General features: G+C 50.2%; 3 non-coding genes across 3 annotated transcripts; 1 reads left to right on the top strand and 2 right to left on the bottom strand.

Annotated features, from left to right (window-relative positions):
* Nucleotides 1-5,960: 5,960 nt before the first annotated feature.
* Nucleotides 5,961-6,042, bottom strand: TRNAS-GCU (transfer RNA serine (anticodon GCU)). The gene has a single exon. It is a non-coding gene; the product is annotated as a tRNA-Ser (tRNA).
* Nucleotides 6,043-13,260: 7,218 nt separating this feature from the next.
* Nucleotides 13,261-13,342, bottom strand: TRNAS-ACU (transfer RNA serine (anticodon ACU)). The gene has a single exon. It is a non-coding gene; the product is annotated as a tRNA-Ser (tRNA).
* Nucleotides 13,343-24,395: 11,053 nt separating this feature from the next.
* Nucleotides 24,396-24,468, top strand: TRNAF-GAA (transfer RNA phenylalanine (anticodon GAA)). The gene has a single exon. It is a non-coding gene; the product is annotated as a tRNA-Phe (tRNA).
* Nucleotides 24,469-24,804: the final 336 nt, after the last annotated feature.

The following is a 24,804-nucleotide window of genomic DNA, read 5'->3' as shown; positions in this document are numbered from 1 at the left end:
GGGGAGGGGGCTGAGAGCAGCGAGCAGGAGGACGGGTCTTGGGGGAAGAGGCAGCGTAGGAGTGGAGGTGAGCTGGGGCAGGGAGCTGGGAGGTGCAGGGAGAGGGCTGCCCGCAGCAAGTAACGGGGGTGGGGGCATGCAGGGGAACCGCTCCCTGTCCCAGCTCACCTCTGCTCCGTCTTCTCCCCTGAGGAAGCTGCCCCCGCTCTAATTATCCTCCCCTCCCAGGCTCGCCGCACTAAACAGCTGATTAGCACCACAAGTCTGGGAGGCCGGAGAAATGGAGTGGCACCAGCGTGCTCGGGGGAGAAGGCAGGGTGGAGGTGAGCTGGGGTGGGGAGCTGCTGCAGGGGGGGCTGCCTGGCTCTTTGCCATGGTCCCTGCTCTACCCCAGCCCTGCCACCCCCGCCCCTGCACTCACTGCATGGTCCACTCCTCTGGCTCCCAGCCATGCTGCCGGCGAGTGCTGTGGGGCGGTTCCCCCCTCCCCCTAAACTTGGGAACCAGGGGAGCTGTCATAAACAGATAAGTAAGAGTTAATAGAACAGAAGTGCTTCATATCTCTTTGCCTGGAAAGGGTTAACAAGAACAGTGAGCCTGGCTGTCTCCTGACCAGAGGACCGATCAGAGGACAGGATACTTTCAAATCTTGAGGGAGGGAAGTTTGTGTGTGTGCTGTTAGTGTTTGGTTCTTGTTCACTCTCTGGGCCCAGAGGGATCAGACGTGCAACCAGGTTTCTCTCCAATCTCTCCGATACAGGCTCTTATAAGTTCTGACTAGTGAGTACTAGGTAGATAAGGTGAGTTAGGCTTATGTTTGATTTCTTTATTTGCAAGTGTGTATTTGGCTGGAAGGAGTTCAAATGTGTATTTGGCTGAAAGGAGTTCAAATTGGTATTTTGCTGAAAAGATTTTAATTTGTACTTGTATACTTAGGCTGGGAGGGTGTTCCCAGTGTCTATAGCTGAGAGACCCTGTAACATATTCCATCTTAAATTTACAAAGATAATTTTTACTGTTTTTCTTTCTTTAATTAAAAGCTTTTCTTGTTTAAGAACCTGACTGTTTTTTTATTCTGCTGAGATCCCAGGGGACGGGGTCTGGATTCACCAGGGAATTGGTGGGGACAAAGGAGAGAAGAGGGAGAGAGAGGCTGATTTCTCTCTGTGCCAGGATTACTTTCTCTCAGGAAGAGTCTGGGAGGGGGAAGAGAAGGAGGGGGGAAGGTGAATTGTCCTCTCTGTTTTGTGATTCAAGGAGTTTGAATCACACAGTGATCTTCCAGGGTAACCCAGGGAGGGGAAGCCTGGGAGAGGCAACGGTGAGGGAAAGGGTTTACTTTCCTTGTGTTAAGATCCAGAGGGTCTGGGTCTTGGGGGTCCCCGGGCAAGGTTTTGTGGGGACCAGAGTGTACCAGGCACTGGAATTCCTGGTTGGTGGCAGTGCTACAGGTTCTACGCTGGTAATTGAGCTTAGAGGAATTCATGCTGGTACCTCATCTTTTGGATGCTAAGGTTCAGAGTGGGGATCATACCATGACAGATGGTTACCAGCCATACTGTCCCGTCTGCTGCTTTGCAAGTTGACAATGACAGTTACCAGTTATACTGAACCATCTGCTGCTGTCATGGGTGCTCCTGGCCGGCCTCGGTGAGGCTGGCCAGGGGTGCATGGACAAAAATGGGAATGACTCCCCAGGTCATTCCCTTCTTTGAGTTTTGTCTAAAGGGAGAGTAAGTCCTGTCTAGACTATCAGGCAAGCCTACTAAAGAACAAGAGAGGCAAACGGCCACTCCGGGTCAGAGCCCCAGGCATCCCGCAGAAATGATGAGCTGCATGCCATTCCAGGGGGTGCCTCTGCAACAACCCCACCCGTTGCTTCCCTCCTCCCCCACCCCTCCTGGGCTACTGTGGCAGTTATCCCCCTGTTTGTGTGATGAAGTAATAAAGAATTCAGGAATTTGAAACAACACTGACTTTATTGCCTCTGCAAGCAGAGCTCAAAGGGGGCCAAAGCCGCAGAATTGCGGCCACACTAACCCTAATCCGACATGGCAAATACCGATTTCAGCACTACTCCCCTCATCGGTACAGATATCGGTATTAAGAGCCCTTTATATCGATATAAAGGGCTTCGTTGTGTGGACGGGTGCAGGGTTAATGCAATTTAATGCTGCTAAATTAGATATAAACTTGTAGTCTTCACCAGGCCAGAGAGAGCAGCAGGTTTTCCCTACTGTTTCCCACTCTTGTTTTCTTGACTAGTTCTCCTCCACACCAAGTTGCCCTTTTACTTTGTGAGTCTGGCAAGCTCAGTTGGCAGCGCATCAAACTTTTAATCAGATGGTCCAGGGTTCAAGTCCCTGGTCAGATGATAAATTACTCCCCAAGATCTTAAACTGTCTCTCTGGTGTCATCTTTGACATAACTTTCTCTCTTCAGGATTTTCCCTTTCCTCAGAAGGGGCTTTTTGTGTGTGGGTTTGAAGGGGCAACTTCCTGACAGCCCCTCTGTCCTTGCAGCCTGGAGGAATAAAGGCCTCTGGGCATATAGCATGTTCCTTCCCTGAACACACACACACACATACAAACACATAGAATATCCCTAGGAATTAGAATCACCTGCTGCTTTCCCCTTTCCTGCTGGATCCCCAAATGACGATGCTCTTCAGCCTAAACCCATGTCTCCTCTTTTCCCAGTGCCCCTCAATCCCAAACTTCAGACCCTCCTATGCACACTGCTTCTCACTCCCAACCAGAGCCTACTCCTCTTCACCCTTCTCCTCTGTCCCTACTCACAGCCCCCTCAATCCCAACCCACAGGCCCCTCCTCCTCACGCTGCTCCTCACTCCCAACCCACAGCCCCCTCCTATTCCTAGTGCCCCTCAGTCCCAACCCACAACTCCCTCCTTCCCTCCAGCAGCAGGTGCTTCAGACCCCCTCAGGATGATTTTCTTGCAAGGTTTCGTGTATGAGTCTGCATGTGGATTTTACAGTATACTGGAAATATGCTGGGTTGCTTGCCGAAATGATCACTTTTGCCTGGTGTTGGATTCCCAGTCTCCTTGTTATTGGGGCAGGAGAAATAAAGCGTTGTTATCCTTGTTATGTAAATTGAGGGCGGCACAACTGTGCTCGGCAGACCCCGACTGAGGGACTCACGCTCAGTTCAATAGCACTTGCTAAGCAGGGGACAGGGGTTCGAAAGCCAAATGGGCCAGTGCCTGGGTCCTAATACTAAAATTTAAGGGATTAGATCAGTTTTAGGACAGAGTGGCTGTGGAGGGATGAGTGAGTCCCTAGACAACATAGTGAGAATAGTGCCTTCTTATTTTCCCCCTTTTCCACCCAGGGTGGCAGGTGAACTCTACAGAGGCACCTCTGGGCTTGCACTGACTAAGGACAACAGCTGTGAGTGGGGTGCAGAGAGGGGATGGTTCATGTTAAAGGACTTTTGGTTGCTGGACTTATGAACCGTAGGGAGAAGGACACTGCCCAGCTTATTTGGGGGGTGGGTCTTTTCCTCTTGGTTTATGTTTATGCGTTGGGGCTGCTGACATGACTTCTGCTAACCCTGGGCTTACATTGCAATGTAGACATACCCTGAGAGGGCATCTATAACGTGATAAAAGCAGTGTGGCCCGGCTGGCCTGGATCATCTGACTTAGACTCCTGGGGCTCAGGTTGTGAGGCTAAAAACTGCAGTGCAGACATTTAGGCTCAGACTGGCGCCCAGGTTCGGAGACCCTCACCCCTTGTGGGGTCTCGGAGGCTGGGTTCAAGCCCAAGTGTCTACACTGTAATTTTATAACCCAGCAGCACAAGCCCCACAAGCCTGAATCAACTGACCCAGGGTTTGAGAATAGTGACTTGGGTGTGTTTATGACAGTGCAGACATAATACTACGCTATGTCCACGCTGCAATGAAACACCCAGGGCTGCCCCATTCCAGCTCAGGCTCCCGAGGCTTTGGCCGTGGGGTGGTAAATTTGCAGTGTAGATGTCTCAGCTCAGGCTCAATACTGGGCTCTGGGACCCCTCAAAGTTGGGAGGGAGTTTAGCAAGCAAAAAAGGTAAAACCGCAATGAAGTGCTACCCTGGACTCAATGGGCATTTCTCCATTCGTCTGCCTGCTTTGGGGCAGGGACAATAGCACATCCTGCTGCATTCATTATTTCATAGGGTGGTTTAGGATTTTCATTCTCAGACGCTGGGCACAAAGCAGGACTCAACCGTTAGCATAAACTAGGTGAGCTGCCCACAGATTCTGGCAGCCACAATGAGCATTTGGTGTGAGAGCTCAGACCTGCCCCTGTCCCAGAGAGAGAGGGTCATCCATGAGGGGACTGGACCACTGACCTACCAGCTCCTAACTCCCAAACGTTCAGTAACTCTGTTATCAGTGCCTTTGTGTGTAATTTAAACCATAAGAAAACCCACACTGGGCTAGACCAAAGGTCCTTCTAACAACAGCCAAGAGCAGGTGCCCCAAAAGCCACTCAACAGGGCACCACTGGCAGTTATTATCCCTGCCTCAAAAGCAGACAGACCAATGGAGAACAGCCATGAGTCCAGGGTAATACTTCCCTGCGGTTTTACCATTTGCACTTGCTAAAGTCCCTCCCAACCTTCTGGGCTCCCAAACCTATCCTAGTGTTATGTCTACACTATGATTAAAACACCCCGGTCACCTGTCTCAAAGCCCACGTCAGCTGACTCAGGGTTATGGGACTTGGACTGCAAGACTATAAAATTACAGTGCAGACATATGGACTCGAAGCCAAGCTCTGAGACCCCACAAGGGGTGAGGGTTTCTGAACCCAGGCTTCAGTGTGAACACAAATATCTGCACCTCAGTTTTTAGCCTCTCAGTTCTAGCTACATGAGCCCAAGTCAGATGACCCAGGTCAGCCATGCTGCCATCTTGATCCCGGGAGAGATGGATTCTAAGGGCACGTTCCCATTGCAATGGAAGCCCAGGTGTGGCACGCTGTGCTTAAAGCAGCACCCTGCAAGCCCCATATTCACCACTCTCATATAGTGATGATACGTTTTCAACAAAGTCTGCCTGGTGAGGGATCATTTTAAAAATCTTGAACTGTTCATCTGTTGAACCTTAATGTCTTCTTGCATTCCATGTGCTCACATTGGTTTGGGAAGTTATGAAGTTTGCTCTGTGTGCATTACAGAAATATGTTATGAAGTTGGGAAATGCCCCCCACCAGCCTATCAGGGGCGACAAGGGAGGAGCCAAACTCACTGCTGGCCTATTAAAGGTGGCTACAGTCCCAAGGACTATCCCAGGAACCGTGTACAATGCAGACTTTGCCGAGATAACACAGCAACAATGGACATTGCTTGACTCACATCATAGCAAAGGAGCTTTCTAGAAAGTTGGAAGAAACTATGAAAGGGGGGAAGAGACATCATGACTTGGCATCTCTCCCCCACAAATCAACAGCTGGAAACACACCTGGATGACAAAACTGATTCATAAATCAGAAGATAATAATAATAATACATTCAGACCAAAGTCCCCAAATAGCTAGTACTGGTTTTTCAGCCGAAAATTTTCAGTTTGGGGAATTTTGTTTTCCCAGTCAGACCTTGCCAAGGGAAGCAGGGAGAAAATGTTTGAGTTGCCTCCTTCAGAACAGCTTAGCCTAGACACTCTAGCTTTGGGTCACTGTCATGGCTTTGCTGAGAACTGGGGTATTTTAATAATTTGGGGAGGTCTCAGGGTGTTTGGGGGAGATTATGAGGCTGTTACCTTTTGAGATAAAACTAAGACATACAGGACTAGAGAATTTTTTTTAGAAATCTGATACTTAGACATTTTATTTAAAGGAAGGGAGTTTCTGAGCAGGGTTTTCTTTGCAAGAAGCAACATTGTTTGATCTGTCATTGTACCAAAGGGGGAGATGGTTGTCTAGAAAGGAAGAGCAAAGACTAAATGCATCCGATGAGGACGGGATTCGAACCCATGCATGCAAAGCACAATGGATTAGCAGTCCATCGCCTTAACCACTCGGCCACCTCATCTGAGGTGTCAAGAAATGGACAGGACGAGAAATCTAAGACCAGCAGAGATAGGGACACTAAGGTGTTCTTAAATACTAAGCGGAAGCAGGGGCTGAATGAGCTCCCCACTCACACGTACTGACCAGCTGTGGGAAAGGCTTCAGGAACAGACTATGTTTGCATAGACACACCTACTCTGCCTAGGTATGCAGCATCATGGGACCGCTTCCCCAAAATGACCATTTTTAGCTGGTGGCGGGTTACAAATCACTTTAGCACTGAGTGGTATGAAATGTTATTATCCTTCCTGCATGAGTGAAGGGCAGCAGAACATACTTAGTCGGTCCTGATGGGTGAGGAATAGCATTTATTGGACTGCATAGAAGTGATTCAGAACGTCACCCTAAAGCAGTGGTCCTCAAACATTTCACACTGTGCCCTCTTATCCATGGCTGTGGGCCCTCGGAGCTTCAGTTGAAAACTGGGGCTGGGAGTAAGGTGTTGCTTGCTGAAGAAAGGGGTGCAGACAGGGGCAAGGGGGTCGAGGCCAAGCTGGCAGTCAGGGGCCCAGGCTGAGGGTGGGGTTGGAAAAGAGCTGGGACAGAGTTGGGCTGACTGGTGCTCCCTCCATGGGGTCTGGCTCAGCCCCTGAGGTGCCCCTATGAATCTTCCTCTTTGTTCCCCTAGGAGTCATGCCCCACATTTTGGGGACCACTGAACCCTACACGATAAGCAGGGGCTAGTGATACCAAAGCCCAGGGAAAGGGAGAACAAATGCAGGGGCCCCAGCACTGGAACTAGGCCCCCTCACTTCTGTCTGTGGCTCTGCCCCCTGCCACACCTTCCACCCACGGCCCCATCCACTATGTCACCTCTGTTCCACCACTTCCCCCACTAGCCCCACCTGTCACTCCTTTACCCCTGCCCCGCTGTGGCCCCAAGACCAGAGAAGCTCTGTGCCCCTGCTGCAGCCCCCGGGCCATAGCACGGAGTGAGAGCTCCTCCTGCCCTGGGGCTGACATGGGGGAGACTTTTCCAGGGGGACCTAATTTCTCCAGGGCCCCTAGTCATGGGCTCCACTGCCCCTTGGTGACACAAGGTTTGGGGAGGCTGAGCCCCCCCGAGCCTCCATTATGTGCTGCCCAGGCTACCGCTGCTCAGTGTGTGGCCAGTCTCTCTGTGTTCTTGTTTGTGCTGGGGAGCCTGGCTGGCCTTAGGAGTGGGGCCCCCCGGCAGCTGCCCAGGGCTCCAGGGGGTCAAAGGGCACTGTGTGCCAGTGCTAAGGTGCTCACTGCTCTCCCCTGCCCCAGTGCTCCTCCGTGGCCCCATAGGGGGTTGTGGGGAGCGAGGAGCAACACTATGTGCTCCATGCATCCTGGTCACTTTCCCCACGTGGGCTGTGCTGTGAGGGGAGCATCAGAAGCTGCTGCTCTCTGCCCTCCCCTTATGCAGCCTGGCTGAGGAAAGTGACCCGGATGCAGGGAACTCAGATGATGTTGCTTCTTGCCCCCCACCCCACCCCCGCAGCCCTCAGGGGTGCCTGGAGGAGCAGCGTTCCAGGGAAGAGTGGGTAGCAATGCCAGCTGCTCCATGCACACAGGTCACTGTCCCCACGTGGGTGCAGGAGGTGGTGCAGGGTTTAGGGTGAAGGGGGTGCAGGATAGGGGCAGTGGCTGGTGGCACAGGAGGGGAGTGTGGGAGTTAAGGGCAAAGGGGACACAGCGTAGGGGTTAGGGTACAGAAGGGGCAGGAGATAGGAGTGAAGGAGGCACAAGGGTTGGGAGTGCAGGAGCTGGGGGGAAAGGGGGAGGGGATCGTCCAGGGGCAGTAGGGAAGTGCCAAAGTACAAGTTTTGCCCAGGACACCATTTCCCTCATGCTGGTCCCTGAGAACATTTCTTGCTGGGAGGGGGAGGGGAGAGAGATGAGGCATTTCCTCTCTGTTTCTTTTGTCTCCATTTTCTGCTCCTTTCTTCAATTACAGAAACCTCCCTTGTGTTTCAGATTGTGCAGTGACGCCTTCCCCACCCCAGGCCTCTGGAGTCTTTGGAGCAGAAAAATTCCAGGAGCTGAGGATGAATCCAGGGGTGAGTAGCTGGCAGGGAGGAGTCCTAGCAGTTCTTCTGGGAGTGCAGGGGAGAAATGACTCCCCCTTCTCTAGATTCTCCCCATGGGGCTCTGGGGAGCAGGGAGCGTTGTGTGATAAATTCCATCCAACATCCCCCTTTGATCCAAGCCGAGGGACATCTCAGCTCTGCACGTTCCCCTTCGCAGCACCAAACAAGGGATGTTTTCCACTGCCCAGGAGACCCAGCCAGGGACTGATGTGCTGGAGATATGTTGGGAAAGGGACTGTCTGAATTCCCAAGGCAGGAAACGAACAATCTACAGCGACATCATTAACCACAAACACGCTCTAACCATGATCCAGCCAGTAGGGAAATAGGCAGGAATTCTTGGTGTTCAGCCATGGCCACATGTACAGAGCTGCACAGCAGTGAGTTTGCTGGCGAAGCTGGTCTGAGCAAACAGTTGGAAATGACCCTTCAGTGAGAACAGAACCAGAGTGTAGAAAGGCCCATGTGTTAAGTGGTTGTGGCTGAGGGCTTAGGGAGCTGGAGTATGACACCATAGGGGTCTTTCTGTGGAGGGTTGATTTTTGCAAGCTGGAAAGGCTGGTGTGTGGTGTCTTCATGGCTGTACTTTCAGTGATGCAGGTTTCTCTATCCCATTGTTCCACGGGCATCCACTAGATTGCCAGCTGCCTTTCAACTGCAGTAAGGAGACTGTTTGTGTGCGGGGAGAGACAGTGTGTGTGTTGAGGTAGGTAAGACTGGATCATTATTATCCCTACTTGAAAGAGGGAGAAGCTAAGGCTGAGAAAGGAGAATTGACTTGTCTTAGGTCACACAGCCAGTCAGTGGCAGAGTTGGGAAAAGGACTCAAGAGCCTTGATTTTGAAACTAACCATCAGATCTTGAATTTCATACATGGAATGACCTGAGTAAAGTGCTCTCACATGAGCTGCAGACCAACAACAGTGCACAGTAATTATTCAGCAAGTATTTGAGGAGAACTGCAATGTTAGAGAGAATCAGGAACTGCTCAGAAACCATTAATGCAGAGAAGCAGCAAAATTCTTCAAACATATGACTGGTTATGACTTATTTACTTGGTCGTAAAAGAGAAGAAAAAGGACCTGAGTCTCCTCCTTGTCAATAACCCCCTGCTCAGCCAATCAGGGTAGAGCCTGAGGATGGGAGGCTGAGGGTTCTCACCAGAGGCCAAAGGATGGCTCAGGTCACTGGTGGGGATCACTGCCCGAGCACTATCTCAGCCGCACATTTTTGGGTGGACCTCCCAGAGTGGGAGCTACAGAGCACTCCCTCGCAACACACACACACACACACACACACACACGCACCCCTCACTTGGTGTTGGGAGGGGAACAGGTGAAAGGACAAAAGAAGCAAGAGACAAAGAGAAAGGAGGAAGGGATGGATGGAGGAAAAGGTGAAACAAAAAGGACAAACCCTAATGTCCCCAGTGAGTCTAAGGGACAAAATCTCAGGTGTGGAATAAAATTCAGCCTCCTTAAGCTCGTGTTTTCCATGCCTAGAATTCAACTGTCACCATATGGATCATACTGAACAGGTTTCAAACCTCGAGGAGGCTCTTACCTTCTGAACAGGGACGGCTGTTTTCTAGTAAAATCAGGCAAAGGGAAGGAGAAAACTTGAAAGAGTTTCCTCCTGGCGCTCACATACATGAACCCGAATACTCTCTCAGTCCTCAAAGAGAGACCTGGAGAAGGAGACTTCCTGAAGCAAAGCCACAGGGGTCTCTGAGGTTTCCTTGGCCCCTCGCCGCCTCTCCTGCCTGGCTGATGTCAGCATCTCTCTGTGAGGTCATCACCTCCCCACCACCTTTGACCAATAGTCTTAGCTCCTGCAAAAGGCTTTTGTGATGTCACTGCCATACCCCTCCCTTGCTGTGCTAATGTCCTGCCCCTGGCCAGGCACTTTGGAGGTTTGAGCTACTCCCTGTGGATCACCCCACTCAAAGACCGTTCATTCTAGGAAGCAAGCCAGTAGTTTTGGATCATCTGCAAAGTTTGTCATCTCACTGTTCAGCAGATCATTGATTAATATGTTGACTAGTTCTGGTCCCAGTACAGACACCACTAGATACTTGTTTCCATCTTGAAAGCTGACCATTTAGTCCTACCCTTTGTTTCCTATCTTTTAACTAGCTTTTGATCCATGTGAGGACCTTCCAGAGGTGAAAGTAAGCCGGTATGTTACCGTATGGGGTACTGGCAAGAGCCAGTACGCTGTGCCAGTCCGGCCCATCTTCCCCAGGCTGGTGATTTAAAGGGTCCATGGCTCCCTGCTGCGGTCGGAGCCCTGGGCCCTTTAAATCACCTCCCAAGCCCCTTTGCCGGAGCCCCGGGGAGCAAATCACTACCGTGGATGCTGCTCTCTCCCGCTCTGCGAACACAGAGCAGGGGTGGCAGAAGCTTCCTTACAGTGGGGGGGCACTGTTATCCGAACTGTGGCACCCCCATGACACTCCTTCCTTAAGGACCCCCACTCACAGCATCTCTCCCCTCGAGGCCACACCCACAGAACGCCTCTTCCCCAAGACTGTACCCTTTCCCCTCCCCTCCATCATTTGTCCTAACAGCCAATAAAGAGTGGTGGGGCCATGGCCCTCTAACCCCCCTGTTCCAGCACCCCGACACAGAGCTAAGCAGGCAGCAGCGTGTACGTGTATGTGTGTGTGTGTGACAGAGAGTGCTGGGCTGTGCTGAGCTGAGCCAGTGAGAGAAGGGGGGCTGATGTCGGGGCTGTCCCCTGCCTCAGGACTGGTTGCTTCCAGCAGCTGTCTAAACTTAGAGACAGTGTGCCGACACACTCACTCTTCCGCAACACACAGACTGTCTCTCCTCCCCACACACACATGCTCTCTACCCCACCACGCACATTGCAGTTGAAAAGCAGCTGGCAATCTAGTAGGATGCCCACGGAACAATGGGATAGAAAACTGTATCATGTGATGCTGTACCAGCCTGTGAGGCATTGCAAACCCTTCCCAAAGCACCCTGCAGCCAGTTGCACAGTGGGATAGCTACCACAATGCACTGCTCTCTGTGGCCATCCAAGAGATGCTAGCATGGATGTGCTCTGGTGACACAGGATGGACATGCAACAGCTGTTCAATTAAAACACTTTAACTAAAGCCACATCACCTATTAGTGTAGGCCTAGCATGAGAGTGAGACAAGACCTAGCTCCATTGAAATTAAAGGACCACAACTTCCTCTGTAGTTAGCAGGAATTGAACGTGTGCAGGGAGACCACAATGGATTTGTGGCCCATCACCTGGGCCACTTGGCCACAACTACTTGCTTGACATGTGGCTCTCACTCTAGTTCTGTTCTTCCTGAGTGATGCATTCCAGTTTCCTCAGACTAGCTTCCACAACGCACACACTGCTGTGCCATTATAGACTCATAGACTCTAGGACTGGAAGGGACCTCGAGAGGTCATCAAGTCCAGTCCCCTGCCCTCATGGCAGGACCAAATACTGTCTAGACCATCCCTAATAGATATTTATCTAACCTACTCTTAAATACCTCCAGAGATGGAGATTTCACAACTTCCCTAGGCAATCTATTCCAGTGTTTAACTACCCTGACAGTTAGGAACTTTTTCCTAATGTCCAACCTAAATCTCCCTTGCTGCAGTTTAAGCCCATTGCTTCTTGTTCTATCACTGGAGGCTAAGGTGAACAAGTTTTCTCCCTCCTCCTGATGACACCCTTTTAGATACCTGAAAACTGCTATCATGTCTCCTCTCAGTCTTCTCTTTTCCAAACTAAACAAACCCAATTCCTTCAGCCTTCCTTCATAGGTCATGTTCTCAAGACCTTTAATCATTCTTGTTGCTCTTCTCTGGAACCTCTCCAATTTGTCCACATCTTTCTTGAAATGTGGTGCCCAGAACTGGACACAATACTCCAGCTGAGGCCTAACCAGCACACAGTAATGCAGAAGAATGACTTCTCGTGTCTTGTTTACAACACACCTGTTAATGCATCCCAGAATCACGTTTGCTTTTTTTGCAACAGTATCACACTGTTGACTCATATTAAGCTTGTGGTCCACTATGACCCCTAGATCTCTTTCTGCCATACTCCTTCCTAGACAGTCTCTTCCCATTCTGTATGTGTGAAACTGATTGTTCCTTCCTAAGTGGAGCACTTTGCATTTATCTTTATTGAACTTCATCCTGTTTACCTCAGACCATTTCTCCAATTTGTCCAGATCATTTTGAATTTTGACCTTGTCCTCCAAAGCAGTTGCAATCCCTCCCAGTTTGGTATCATCCGCAAACGTAATAAGCGTACTTTCTATGCCAACATCTAAATCGTTGATGAAGATATTGAACAGAGCTGGTCCCAAAACAAACACCTGCGGAACCCCACTTGTTATACCTTTCCAGCAGGATTGGGAGCCATTAATAACTACTCTCTGAGTATGGTTATCGAGCCAGTTATGCACCCACCTTATAGTAGCCCCATCTAAACTGTACTTTCTCAGTTTATCTATAAGAATATCATGCGAGACCGTATCCAATGCCTTACTAAAGTCTAGGTATATCACATCCACCGCTTCTCCCTTATCCACAAGACATCATGACTTGGCCTCTCTCCTCCACAACTCAGCAGCTGGAAACGCACCTGGAGGAGAAAGACTGAACTGATTCAGAAATCAGAAGAGAATAATAACAATAATACTTTCAAATCAAAGTCTCCAAACAAACTAGTATTGGTTTTTCAGCAGAAAATTTTCAGTTTGGGGAATTTAGTTTTCTCAGTCAGACCTTGCCAAGAGAAGCAGGGAGAAAATGTTTGAGTTGCCTCCTTCAGAACAGCTTGGCCTAGACACTAGCTCTGGTTCACTGCTCTGGCCTTGCTCGGGTTGAGGGTATTTTAATAATTTGGGCAGGTCCCAGGGTGTTTGGGGGAGATGATGAGGATGTTACCTTTTGAGATAAAAACTAAGAAATACACCACTAGAGAATTTTTTTTAAAGAAAACTGGGATTTAGACATTTTATTTAAAGGAAGGGAGTTCTGAGCAGGTTTTATTTGCAAGAAGAAACATTGTTTGATCTGTTATTGTACCAAAGGGGGAAGATGGTTTTCTACAAAGGAAGGGTGAAGACTAAACACATTTGGTAAGGATGGGATTCAAACCCATGCATGCAGAGAACAATGGATTAGTAATCCACCACCTTAACCATTTGGCCACCTCATCTGAGCTGTCAAGAAAGAGACAGGAGAAGAAATCTAAGGCTAGGAGAGATAGGGACAATAAGGAGTTTTTAAATACTAAGCGGAAGCGGAAGCGGGGGCTGAATGAGCTCCCCCCCTCACATCTAGTGAGGAGCTGGGGGAAAGACTTCAGGAACAGACCATGTTTGCACAGATACACCTACTCTGCCTAGGTATGCAGCATCATGGAGCTGCTTTCCCAAAATGACCAGTTTTGGCTGGTGGTGGGTTACAAATCACTTTAGGATTGAATGGAATGAAATGTTATTATCTTTCCTGTATGAGTGAAGGGCAGCAAAACATACCTAGTCTGTCCTGATGGAGGGGTGGGTGGATGAGGAATAGCTTCTATTGGACTTTGTAGAAGTGATTGAGGACATCATCCTAAACCAGTGGTCCCCAAACATTTCACACTGTGCCCTCTTTTCCATGGCTGTGGACCCTTGGAAGCCGTGGTCAAGAACCGAGGCTGGGAGTGGGGCTGTTGCTTGCTGGGGAGAGGGGTGCAGATGTGTAAGGGGGTCAAGGCCAAGCTGGAAGCCAAAGCCCCAGGATAAGGGTGGGGTTGGGGAAGAGCTGGGACAGAGTGAGGCTGAATGGTGCTTCCTCCATGGGGGCTGGCTCAGGCCCTGAGGTGCCCCCAAGATTATTCCTCTGTGTCCCCCTAGGAGTCATGCCGCACATTTTGGGAACCACTGAACCCTACTTGCTAAGCAGGGCTAGTGATGCCAAAGCCCAGGGAAAGGGAGAACAAGTGCTGGGCCCCCAGCACTGGAACCATGTGAAGGGGCTGCAGAAGAGGGGCAATGGCTGGTGGCACAGGGAGTTAAGGACAAAGGGGGAACAGGAGGGGGCAAGATTAGGGGTGAAGGAGGTGCAAGGGTTGGGTGTGCAGGAGCTAGCAGTAAAGGGGGAGTGGGGATCATTCAGGGGCAATAGGGAAGTGCCAAAGTACAAGTTTTGCCCAGGGCACCATTTTCCCTAATGCTGGTCTGAGCAAACAATTGGAAATGACCCTTCAGTGAGACCAGTGTAGAAAAGCACCTTTGTTAAGTGGTTGTGGCTGAGTGCTTAGGGAGCTGGGTTAAAAAACAACAGGCATCTCTCTGTGGAGGTTTGATTCTTGCCTGCTAGGCAAGGTTGGTGTGTGGTGTCTGCATGGCTGTATTTTCAGTGTCTGATTACCCATGGTGCCACAGGGAGCCAAGTCTAGACACATTCAGAGGCTCTTTGCCAGGGTTTCTCAAACTTCCTTTCACTACAACCCCCTTCTGCTGAAAAACACCTTACTACATGGCCCTGGAAAGAGGGACCAAGCCCCTCCACACTGAGCAGAGGCAGAGGAGACAAAGCCTGAGCCCTGCCCCAGTTGTGGGAGGGCAAAAACCAGAGCTTGAGGGATTCAGCCCTGGGTGGTGGGACTCAGACTTTTGGCTTCAGCCTCAGGCACCAACAAGTCTAATGCCAGCCCTGGCAACCCCATTAAACAGGGTCACATCTCACATTGGGGTCCTGACATAGTTTGAGAATCACTGCTCTATGCTGAGGGGAGGGAGTTTTCCTGTGGGTGTAGTTGATTCACTTCCCCAAGAGGTGGCAGCTGTGTCAGTGGGAGAAGCTATATCTGTGGGTGTGCAAGCTGTGGTGTTTACCACATTTAAGAAGTTTAATAAAACCCCATTTTTAAAACCATCTGTGGTCTGGGAATGGTAAAGGACGTCGATGAAGCAGGGTTTGTCCTTCAAAGTCCTGGAGATCACGATTCCATGCACCTGTCATCATGGGGGTATAGCTCAGTGGTAGAGTGTTTGATTGCAGCTCATGCGGTCCTCACTTCAACCCCCGTGTTCTTCTATAACTTTCTTTCTTTTTTTTTAAAAAAATGAAAACATTTTCATTTCCATTCTCCATTATGTTCAGGAGCTCCACTATACAGGGGGGCTTGATATGAATGTAAACATTCAACATTTCACTGTCCAAATGCATAAAAACCTAGCGAAGCTGTCCATCAGCTGAAATCAGTTCCAATCCTCTTAGTGTCTAGTTTATGTTTTCATCAATTAAACAAAGGTATCATATGAATGTGCATTTGCAGATCCCTCTTCTCTAGGAGCTATGTTGTGCAGAAGAACAAGAACCACATCCAGTTGGGGTTCAGGATTCTGATGAGCAAAGAGCCAACAAATGTTCTGAGGGCTGGAGAAAAATGCCTTCTAGTGAGCTATTGAACGAGCTCAACCTGTTTAGCTTATCAAAAGAAGATTGAAAGGTGACTTCATTGAAGTGTTGAAGGGCCTTAATGGAGAGAAAAGATTGGGTATAAAAGGGCTCTTTAGTCTAGCAGAGAAAGTCATAACAAGACCCAATGGCTGGAAGGTGAAAAGAGACAAATTCAAATTACAAATAAGACACATATATGCAACAGCGAGGATGATTCACCACAGGAACAAGCTACCAAGGAAAGTGGTGAATTTGCCATCTCCTGATGTCATTTACAGAAAACTAGATGCCTTTGTGGAATGCGTTTGCCCCAAAAGTAGCTATTGTGTCATACAGGAGGCCTGTGATATGCAGGGGGTCAGATTAGATGCTCTAATGGACTCTTCTGGCCATAAAGTTGACTAATTTCTGAAAAACTGAGGGTAGCGTTGGGAGCAGCATCTGATGTGTTACTGTCTAGCCGGCTTGCTTCCTAGAATGAATGCTCCTTGAGTGGAGTGATCCACAGGGAGTAGCTCAAACCTGCAAAGTGCCTGGCCAGGGGCACTACATTAGCACAGCAAGGGAGGGGTGTGGCAGTGACATCACAAAGGCCTTTTGCAGGACCTCAGACTATTGGTCAAAGGTGGTGGGGAGGTGGTGACCTCACAGAGAGATGCTGACATCAGGCAGGCAGGACAGAGGCGAGGGACCAGGGACACCTCAAAGACCCCTGTGGCTTTGCTTCAGCAAGTCTCCTTCTCGGGGTCTCTTTTTGAGGACTAAGAGAGTATTTGGGTTCATGGATGTGAGCGCCAGGAGGAACCCCTTTTGAATTTTCTCCTTCCCTTTTCCTGATTTTACTAGAAAACAGCCATCCCTGTTTAGAAGGTAAGAGCCTCCTCGAGCTTTGAACCCTGTTCAGTCTGATCCATCTGTTGACAGTTGAATTCTAGGCATGGAAAATACAAGTTTAAGGATGCAGAATTTTATTCTGCACCTGGGATTTTGTCCCTTAGAATCACTGGGGACATTAGGGTTTGTCCTTTGTGTTTCACCTTTTCCTCCATCCATCCCTTCCTCCTTTCTCTTTGTCTCTAGCTTCTTTTATCCTTTCACCTGTTCCCCTCCCAACACCAAGAGTGAGGTGTGTGTGTGTGTGTGTGTGTGTGTGTGTGTGTGTGTGTGTTGCGGGGCCGTGCTCTGTAGCTCCCACTGTGGGAGGTCCACCCAAAAATGTGCAGCTGAGATAGTGCTCGGGCAGTGACCCCCACCAGTGACCTGGGCCGTCCTTTGGCCTCTAGTGAGAACCCTCAGCCTCCCGTCCTCAGTCTCTACCCTGATTGGCTGAGCAGGAGGTTATTGACAAGGAGAAGACTCAGGTCCTTTTTCTTCTCTTTTAAGACCGAGTAAATAAGTCATAACCAGTCATATGTTTGAAGAATTTTGCTGCTTCTCTGCATTAATGGTCTCTGAGCAGTTCATGATTCTCTCTAACATTGCAGTTCTCCTCAAAAACTTGCTGAATAATTACTGTGCAGTGTTGGTCTGCAGCTCATTTAAGAACACTTTACTCAAGTCATTCAATGTTTGAAATTCAAGATGTGATGGTTAGTTTGAAAATAAGGGCTCTTGGGTCCTATTCCCAACTCTGCCACTTGCTGGCTGTGTGACCTAAGACAAGTCAATTCTCCTTTCTCAGCCTTAGCTTCTCCCTCTTTCAAGTAGGGATAATAATGATCCGCTCCTACCTACCTCACGATGGGTGGAGGATGGGAATCCATTGGAGAGTGTCACTAGGGGTAGTGCATAATATGAAGTGTCCTATCATGTTTCCTCAGAGCAGATTATGACATAATAGAATAGCTGAAATAGTTTCTTTTATTTGTGTTTTTTTATTTTGAAATTGTTAAGAGCAGCAACTGCTTAGCTCAGAGTGAAGCATCTTATCTCATGTTTGTAATCTAAGTGTCTCCTCTTTGTGTGCAACGAGGCAATTTAACACACTCTGACAAACAGGAGATGCATTTGTTTTGCAACAAAATATTTTTGCAAAGAAATTTCATCCCACTTGTTTTGATTTCGAGAAAGAAAGTGGTTTAGTCTGAATGGAATTTTCTGACAGAAACAGTTTCAATTAAATTTCCCCAGCATCTCAATTCCTGAGCTCTATCCCTGCCTCTGGGGAGTGGGGGGTTGCTGGTTGTTAGAACAAGAGTCAGGACCGGTGGCTTCTATTTCTGGCTCGGCCACTGCCTTGCTGTGTAGGCCCTTGGGTAGGTCACTTCCCTTCTCTGGACCTCAGGCTCCTCCCCATCTGTCCAATGGGAACAGGGACAGTTCTCAAACTCTGGGCATTTGTGAGCCTAGGTGAGATAAGGGGCGTTAAAACCCTCTGTGAAGGAGAAAAGGGAGTTTCACGGTGTTTAGCACCAAGGAATTCTAAAGTTTGCTAAAATGTCTAGTCTGTAGAAAGAAGAAATGGTCGGGGCCAAACTTTTTAACCACTGCCTTTTTTAAAGCTCATTCAGGGATGTGAGTCCCTGTCTCTTAGGTACCTGAGATTCTTTGCCAGCAGGAGAGAAGAGGTTCCTGCCTCTGTTTTTGTGGCCTTCTGTGGCCTTCTGTGGCCAGGTGTTGTACCTCAGTTCTTGTCTAAGATCCCTGAAGAAGAACATCTTCCCACCCTTCAACAAGACAGGACCTATCTTTAAAAGGGAACTAAGAGAACTCTGAGACTTACAGGCCTGGTCTACACTATGTGTTTATACCGAATTTAGCAGAGTTAAACCGATTTAACCCTGCATCCGTCCACACAATGAAGCCCTTTATATCTATATAAAGGGCTCTTAAAACTGATTTCTGTACTCCTCCCTGACGAGGGGAGTAGCGCTGAAATCGGTATTGCCATGTCAGATTAGGGTTAGTGTGACTGCTCTGGAAAGCCATCTGAACTCGGATTCACTGGCCAGGTAGACAGGAAAAGCCCTGCAAACTTTTGCATTTCATTTCCTGTTTGGCCAGCGTGGAGCTCTGATCAGCACAGGTGACCATGCAGAGCTCATCAGCACAGGTAACAATGCAGTCTCCTGAGAATCAAAAAAGAGCTCCAGCATGGACCGCACAGGAGGTACTGGATCTGATCGCTATATGGGGAGAGGATTCCATCCCAACAGAACTCTGTTCCAAAAGATGAAATGAAAAAACATTTGAAAAAATTTCCAAGCCCATGATGCAGAGAGGCCACAGCAGGGACTCAGTACAGTGCCGTGTGAAAGTTAAGGAGCTCAGACAAGCCTACCAGAAAACCAAAGAAGCCAACGGAAGGTCCGGGGCAGGGCCGAAAACATGCTGCTTCTACGCTGAGCTGCACGCAATTCTCGGGGGGGGTCCGCCATCACTACCCCACTCATGTCCATGGATTCCTAGGTGGGATGGTAATCTCAGCCATGGCTGAGGATTCTGCGGACGGGGAAGATGAGGAGGTGGAAGAGGAGGACGAGCTTGCAGAGAGCACACAGCACTCCATTCTCCCCAACAGCCAGGAGCTTTTTCTCACCCTGACGGAATTACCCTCCCAGCCCTCCCAAGCCGCTATCCCACACAATGAAGCCATGGAAGGGACCTCTGGTGAGTGTACCTTTGTAAATATAAAACATGGTTTAAAAGCAAGCGTTTTTTAATGATTAATTTGCCCTGAGGACTTGGGATGCATTCGCAGCCAGTACAGTTACTGGAAAAGTCTGTTAACATGTCTGAGATGGAGCGGAAATCCTCCAGGGACATCTCCAGGAAGCTCTCCTGGAGGTATCCAAAAGCCTTTGCAGAAGGTTTCTGGGCAGGGCAGCCTTATTCCGTCCTCCATGGTAGGACACTTGACCACGCCATGCATGTAGCAAGTAATCTGGTATCATTGCATGACAAAGTCTAGCTGCGTATGGTCCCAGTGTTTGTTGGCATTCAGGCAACATCCATTCTTTATCTCGCTGTGTTATCCTCAGGAGAGTGATATCGGTCATGGTAACCTGGTTGAAATTCATGAATTTAATTAAGGGGACAGAGATGGCCATTCCTACTGGGCTGGTTGCCTGTTGCTTAAAAGAAATCCTTCCTTGCAGGTAGCCAAGCAGGGGGAAGGGGAGCGGGTGATTGGCACTGAGCTTTTTTGCGTTTGGCTAGCAGGGATCTTCCCTGCTACCAGCCACGCAATGTGGGGGGGAGGTGGGAGGGAGGTGTTTAACAGTGATCTTCCATGATACCAGCCACGCCGTGGGAGGAGGGGTAAAGCGATCATCCCAGAGAATTGGATGTGGGGGGGTGGCTTCTGCTGCTGCATGTTAAGAGGAAAGAAGCAGCACTGAACGGGCTTTGCTTGCTATTTGGTAAAGGAGGGTGCTGGATATATGAAGGTTGCAGAAGCCAAAAGACAATGGCTTACCATGGATGCGTGCAAGCTGAATTCTGCTGCCCAGACCTGCATCTGTGAGATCTCTAACACCAGAGACGCAGGCACTCAATATTAAGATGCAAAATGTGACCTTGTAGTGAAATCACATGTGCTATGTAAGGTGAATAGTGTTGTTCACCGTGAAAGAGTATAAGCATTGCTCTGTAAAATGTATCTTTTTAAATACTTCTCTTCCTTTTTTCCCTAGCTCATGCAGCTGCAAATTTTTCAAGCCTCCCTACTCCATCCTGAAGGCTATCTCAGATAAGGCAGCGGAAAAAAAAGATGCAAGACAAAATGTTCTCAGAAATCATGGAAGTGACCCGCACTAGGGTGATGTTCTGCACCCCCTGATGCTGGCCAAGTTTCTCCTTTCCCTGGCAATAAGACTGACTCTTGTTTTCCCAGTCAGCCGATCGCCCAGTGTCATCACCCTGCCTGCTGGCTAGGCAGGGTAGCTCCTCAGGTCACCATCCCCCTCTCCAGCCTGTCTTGGGCTTGGAAAGTGAGGAGAAGAGCGAGGGATGACATTGAACATCCTCCATCCATCGCTCCATCACCAGAGCAAGTGAGTGGCATTAGGGTTCCTTGGTGGCATCCCCTATCTGTCTGGGGAGAGGCAGAAAGAGGGGGAGAGAATCTCTCTCAAAGGACATTAGATTTGCAAACAGCCCTCAGGAGCCCCTCACTCTCAGATCGGGGAGGGGCTTCTCCAGAGCCATCTCCAGCATGTTTGGCAAGGTCCCAGCAATGGGGCTCCCAGCCCTTCCCTTGTGGGAGACTGTTCCCCAGGCTGAGAGTCTCTGAGCTGGGCCAGACCCAGTGAGCTGCTGAGCATGGAAAGCAATGGGAAACGAAGGGGCCCTGGCCTTGCTATGTCTAGGGACTTTGAAGTGGGGAATGGTTTCCCAGGAGAAGTCCAGACTCCTGGGTTCTGTTCCTTCTCTAGCCTGGGTGGGGGATGGGTGGGAGGAAGTGTGAGTGTGTCCTGGGCTGGCAGGAGGGAGCTGCTTGTCCAAAGTGACCAGTGGTCTTTGTGACTGACCCCAGTGCTCGAAAAGGACGAGACTCCCCAGTTCTTGCAGCCCCAGGGATGACGAGGGGGAAGGTTGAGGGGGAGCAGATCATGCAATGAACTCATGCCAGTGTGTGTAGCTTGCACTTCCTGCACCCCTGTGGGGGGGAGGAGCTGCTCTGTCTGGGGCAGGGATTGGGAGAGACCAAACAAGTTGGTTAGTGAGAGGCTGCCTTGACCCCAGACTCACGTCTGCTCACCGCTCGGTTCCAGGATGGCCAGGCACCTGAGGATGTTCAGGAAGAAGGCTCTGCAGGCAGCCCCAGAGCCTGAGGGAAGCAGCTGCCATCTTCCCCTGCAGCGGAGCGGCCCCACCGTCCCCACTGGCGGGGAAGGAGCTTGCGGCCAGGCCAGGAGGTGGAATTGCCCAGCCTTCTGGAAGAGGAAACCTGCTCCTGGCGCAGGCGCCGAGGTGGGAGAGGCACCCTCAAGGCCAAAATGGAGCTGGGCCAGGATGCAGCTGGGCAGGCAGAACCCAGCCCAGGAGCGGAACCGGGCAGGGTGGTTCCGGGGCTTGTTGTGTGGGCAGCAGCGGCCCCAGGAGCCCAGCCCCAATTTCCAGCAGGAGGCATCGCCCTGCCCAGTCAGTGGGGACCGTCCAGCCTTCCCAGGGCAGGAGGTGGAGGATCCCTCTCCCAGCCCCAGCAGCTCAGCCCGCTCCCCATGGGACAGCAGCAATGCCTGGAACTCGGACAGCAGCGAGGCCGACGGACGCTTCTGCTTTATTCCAGATGAGGATCCAGGCTGGGCTCGGAGGGGTAAGGAAGGGGCTGTGAACACTCCGGGCCCAGGCCCTCGAGCAGTGCTATGCGGGTGGGTCCCCAGCTCAGGTGTCTGGCCTGAGCCACTGAACCCCACTGACACTAGATGCTGCCACTTTAATCCTTGATGCGCCATTGGGTTGGGGTGTGTGTGTGGGAGGCACCTCCCAGGGAGTCCATGATTGTAGGTGGAGGGGTTTCTTTGCTATGGACTCCTGAAGGAGTTGGAGGCTGATGACACTGAGGCTACTTGGAATCAAATACATTTGAGATACAAGTACATAGCCCATATTCATAACTTCAAATACAAAAATGGTACACACATACAGCCAGCATAATTATAACCAGCAAATCATAACCTTGTCATAGACACCTCACACGACAACCTTTGCACAATATTTGCTGCACATATATAACAGTGGTGGCAACAATGATCCCTACGGTCCCAGTTCATATTAATAACGTCACAGAAGGCTATAGAGAAGTGGGAGAGAGACGTCTTCTACCCGGTGTGTCTCGTCCGTTTCTCCCTTGCCGCTTGGGCTGAGGTGGGAAGGGAGCGAAACGTGCCCGGCTGAAGGTTTTGCACTCGGCCTTGAAGGTTAAGCCTGACCCCCCGGCATGGCTAGGTCGGGGTTGTCCTGGGCTCTGGGGGCAGAGGGCTGAACTGGGAGAAGGGGCAGACGAGGGGATTTTGTCTCTGATAGATAAGGGCTTTGTCAGGAGGAAGTTGTAGGTCACATGCTGGGGGTATCAGTGAGATTTGAGCTGGGGTAGCAGCAGCAGGGAAGCAGTGTGTGTGTGGGGGGGGCATTCACTTGGTAAAAATGAAACTGCCAAGCCGCTCCCTTTGCTGGAGCAAAAGCCTTTCATTTATCTCCTCAACTCCCCTCCATGAAAATCTCTACCCCTCCCCCGGTGCTGAGAGACCCCCCTTTACTCCCATGGAGATTTGTAATTGTTCTAACTCTTCCTTGGACTTGTCCAAATAGTTTTCCCAGAAAAATGATTAAGGACATTTCAAATGAGAAAAACAAACCAAACCAGAGAAACCCCCACCACACACAGCTTGGGTCTGAATTCTTCTGCTGAAATTTGGAGATAATAAAACTCCTTCCTCTGTTGGCCAGAAACCAAAGCTAGACCTCCCCTGCTGTAGCTGTGACTTCTGCTACCAAACCACCAATGCGCTGACTCCTCTTGTGAGACATTTCTCTGCACAATACTGCTGCTAATCCAGTTATTGACTCCAGGAAACATTTTCCTTAGCCTGGTTCCGTGTGTCACTGGTTTCTATAGCAAAGGCCAGTCCCTGCCCTGTTGCCCAGACATCCTCACTCACATCAAGCTTCAAGTTGAGAATCATTTCCTATTCCTGCTCTGTGGGAGGAGAGACTTTTAAACGCGCTCTCTGTGCGACTGCACATGGCTAAGCAAAGAGAACAAACCCAAATCCCCCCTGTGCTTTGGGAGCCAGGTTTGCGGTGGGAATTCTGTAGTTCAGATGACTTCACTCCTGGGCATTGTGATCCTTTACCAGTTTCTCTGACATTGGGGCACTTTTATGCTGATGGCTGAGTGGTTAAGGCGTTGGAGTTGAAACCCAATAGGGTTCCCCTATGCAGGTTCAAATCCTGCTCACAGCGAGGTGTGTGTTTTAGCCAGTGTCTTATCCGGGCAATACCTCTGTACAACCCCCTGAGACACTCTCAAGTCTCTCCCCACCCCAAGTAAATCCTCTTCTGCTTGTTTCATAGAGATCCCTGGGACACCACCTCACACTGTGTCCCTGAGGGGTCAGGCAAACTCTCAGCGCCTGTAGCCTCTGCCACTCACCTAGTGCCCCATAGATCAGCCATAACCCGGTTCTGCTCCTCTCTCTAGTGTGTGAAAGGAGCCAAGTCAGTGACTCCATGGGATTTGTCCCAGACCCCTCTAGGGCCGGCCCTGAAGGGAAGCAGTGACTATCACAGTGACAATACAACTGGCCAGCATTGCGGGGAGACTGAGGGAGATCAGGTCTCTTCTCTCCCCCAAGGTGAGCCAGACACTGCTCTCTCCTGACTTTCACTCTAGCAGCTGGACACTAAGGAGCCATTTCCCCACAGGATGTGAATTGAGTGCCCCTGTGGTGCTGGGAGGGGGGCTGGCGCTGCTGCTGGCTCTGGGGCTGGCAGGGGGGTTGATGTCTGCACAGATTCTCAGCTGCCAGACCAGAGGGGACACTTGGGACCTTACCAGACTCATTGAAGACGGGGTGTTGACAGAGCAATACAGACACTCTCCAGAGCACGGAGCAACATCCGCCCATGCAGCCAGGAAATGAGCATTTCTTACAGCCTGGAGCCAAGGGTGAGGCAGCAGCTACTGTTCCAGCTCCTGGGGGACGGGCCCTGTCAGCCAACAGACACTTCTTATTCACCACAGCTAAGGGCGCCAGGTTCCTCCAGTGGGAGTGTGAAGCAGCCATTCTTTTCCTGTCCTTTTTGTGTGCGACTGCTGACAAAAACATCCCAGACAGAGAAGCAACAGGCCAAAATACTCTCATGCAACTGCCAAAGTAGCTCAGTTAGGAGTGTGTTAGACTGAAGATTTAAAGGTCCCTGGTTCAATCCCAGGCTTTGGCAGGCCCTGCCATTAGGCTTTGTGCAGAGTTGGCTTGCCCTCTGGGAGCACAGCAGTACCTGCACCCAAGGTGAGTTCCTGACCTTGGGATCTACAGTAGGAAAACACAGAAGGGGCTTGTTGGCCCATCTGGCCTTTAATGATGAGAACTGTCTTTCCCAACATGGTGGGAAGAAAGTGAGGCAGGGCAGCCCTCAGGAATGGTGCCAGAGGGCTGCTAAGCAGGGATTGGGGATGAAAACTTCTCTGTGCAGCTGAGCAAGGGCAGTACCAGGGAAGGGGCATCTGTAAAAGTGACCCCACACACCTCTCCTCCTCTGGGCAGCTGGTGCTGACAG

Source organism: Gopherus flavomarginatus (assembly GCF_025201925.1).
Source record: "Gopherus flavomarginatus isolate rGopFla2 chromosome 13 unlocalized genomic scaffold, rGopFla2.mat.asm SUPER_13_unloc_1, whole genome shotgun sequence".
Classification (NCBI taxonomy): Eukaryota; Metazoa; Chordata; order Testudines; family Testudinidae; genus Gopherus; species Gopherus flavomarginatus.
The sequence above is the reverse complement of the archived record's forward strand: the minus strand, read 5'-3'. Positions and strand labels throughout refer to the sequence as shown.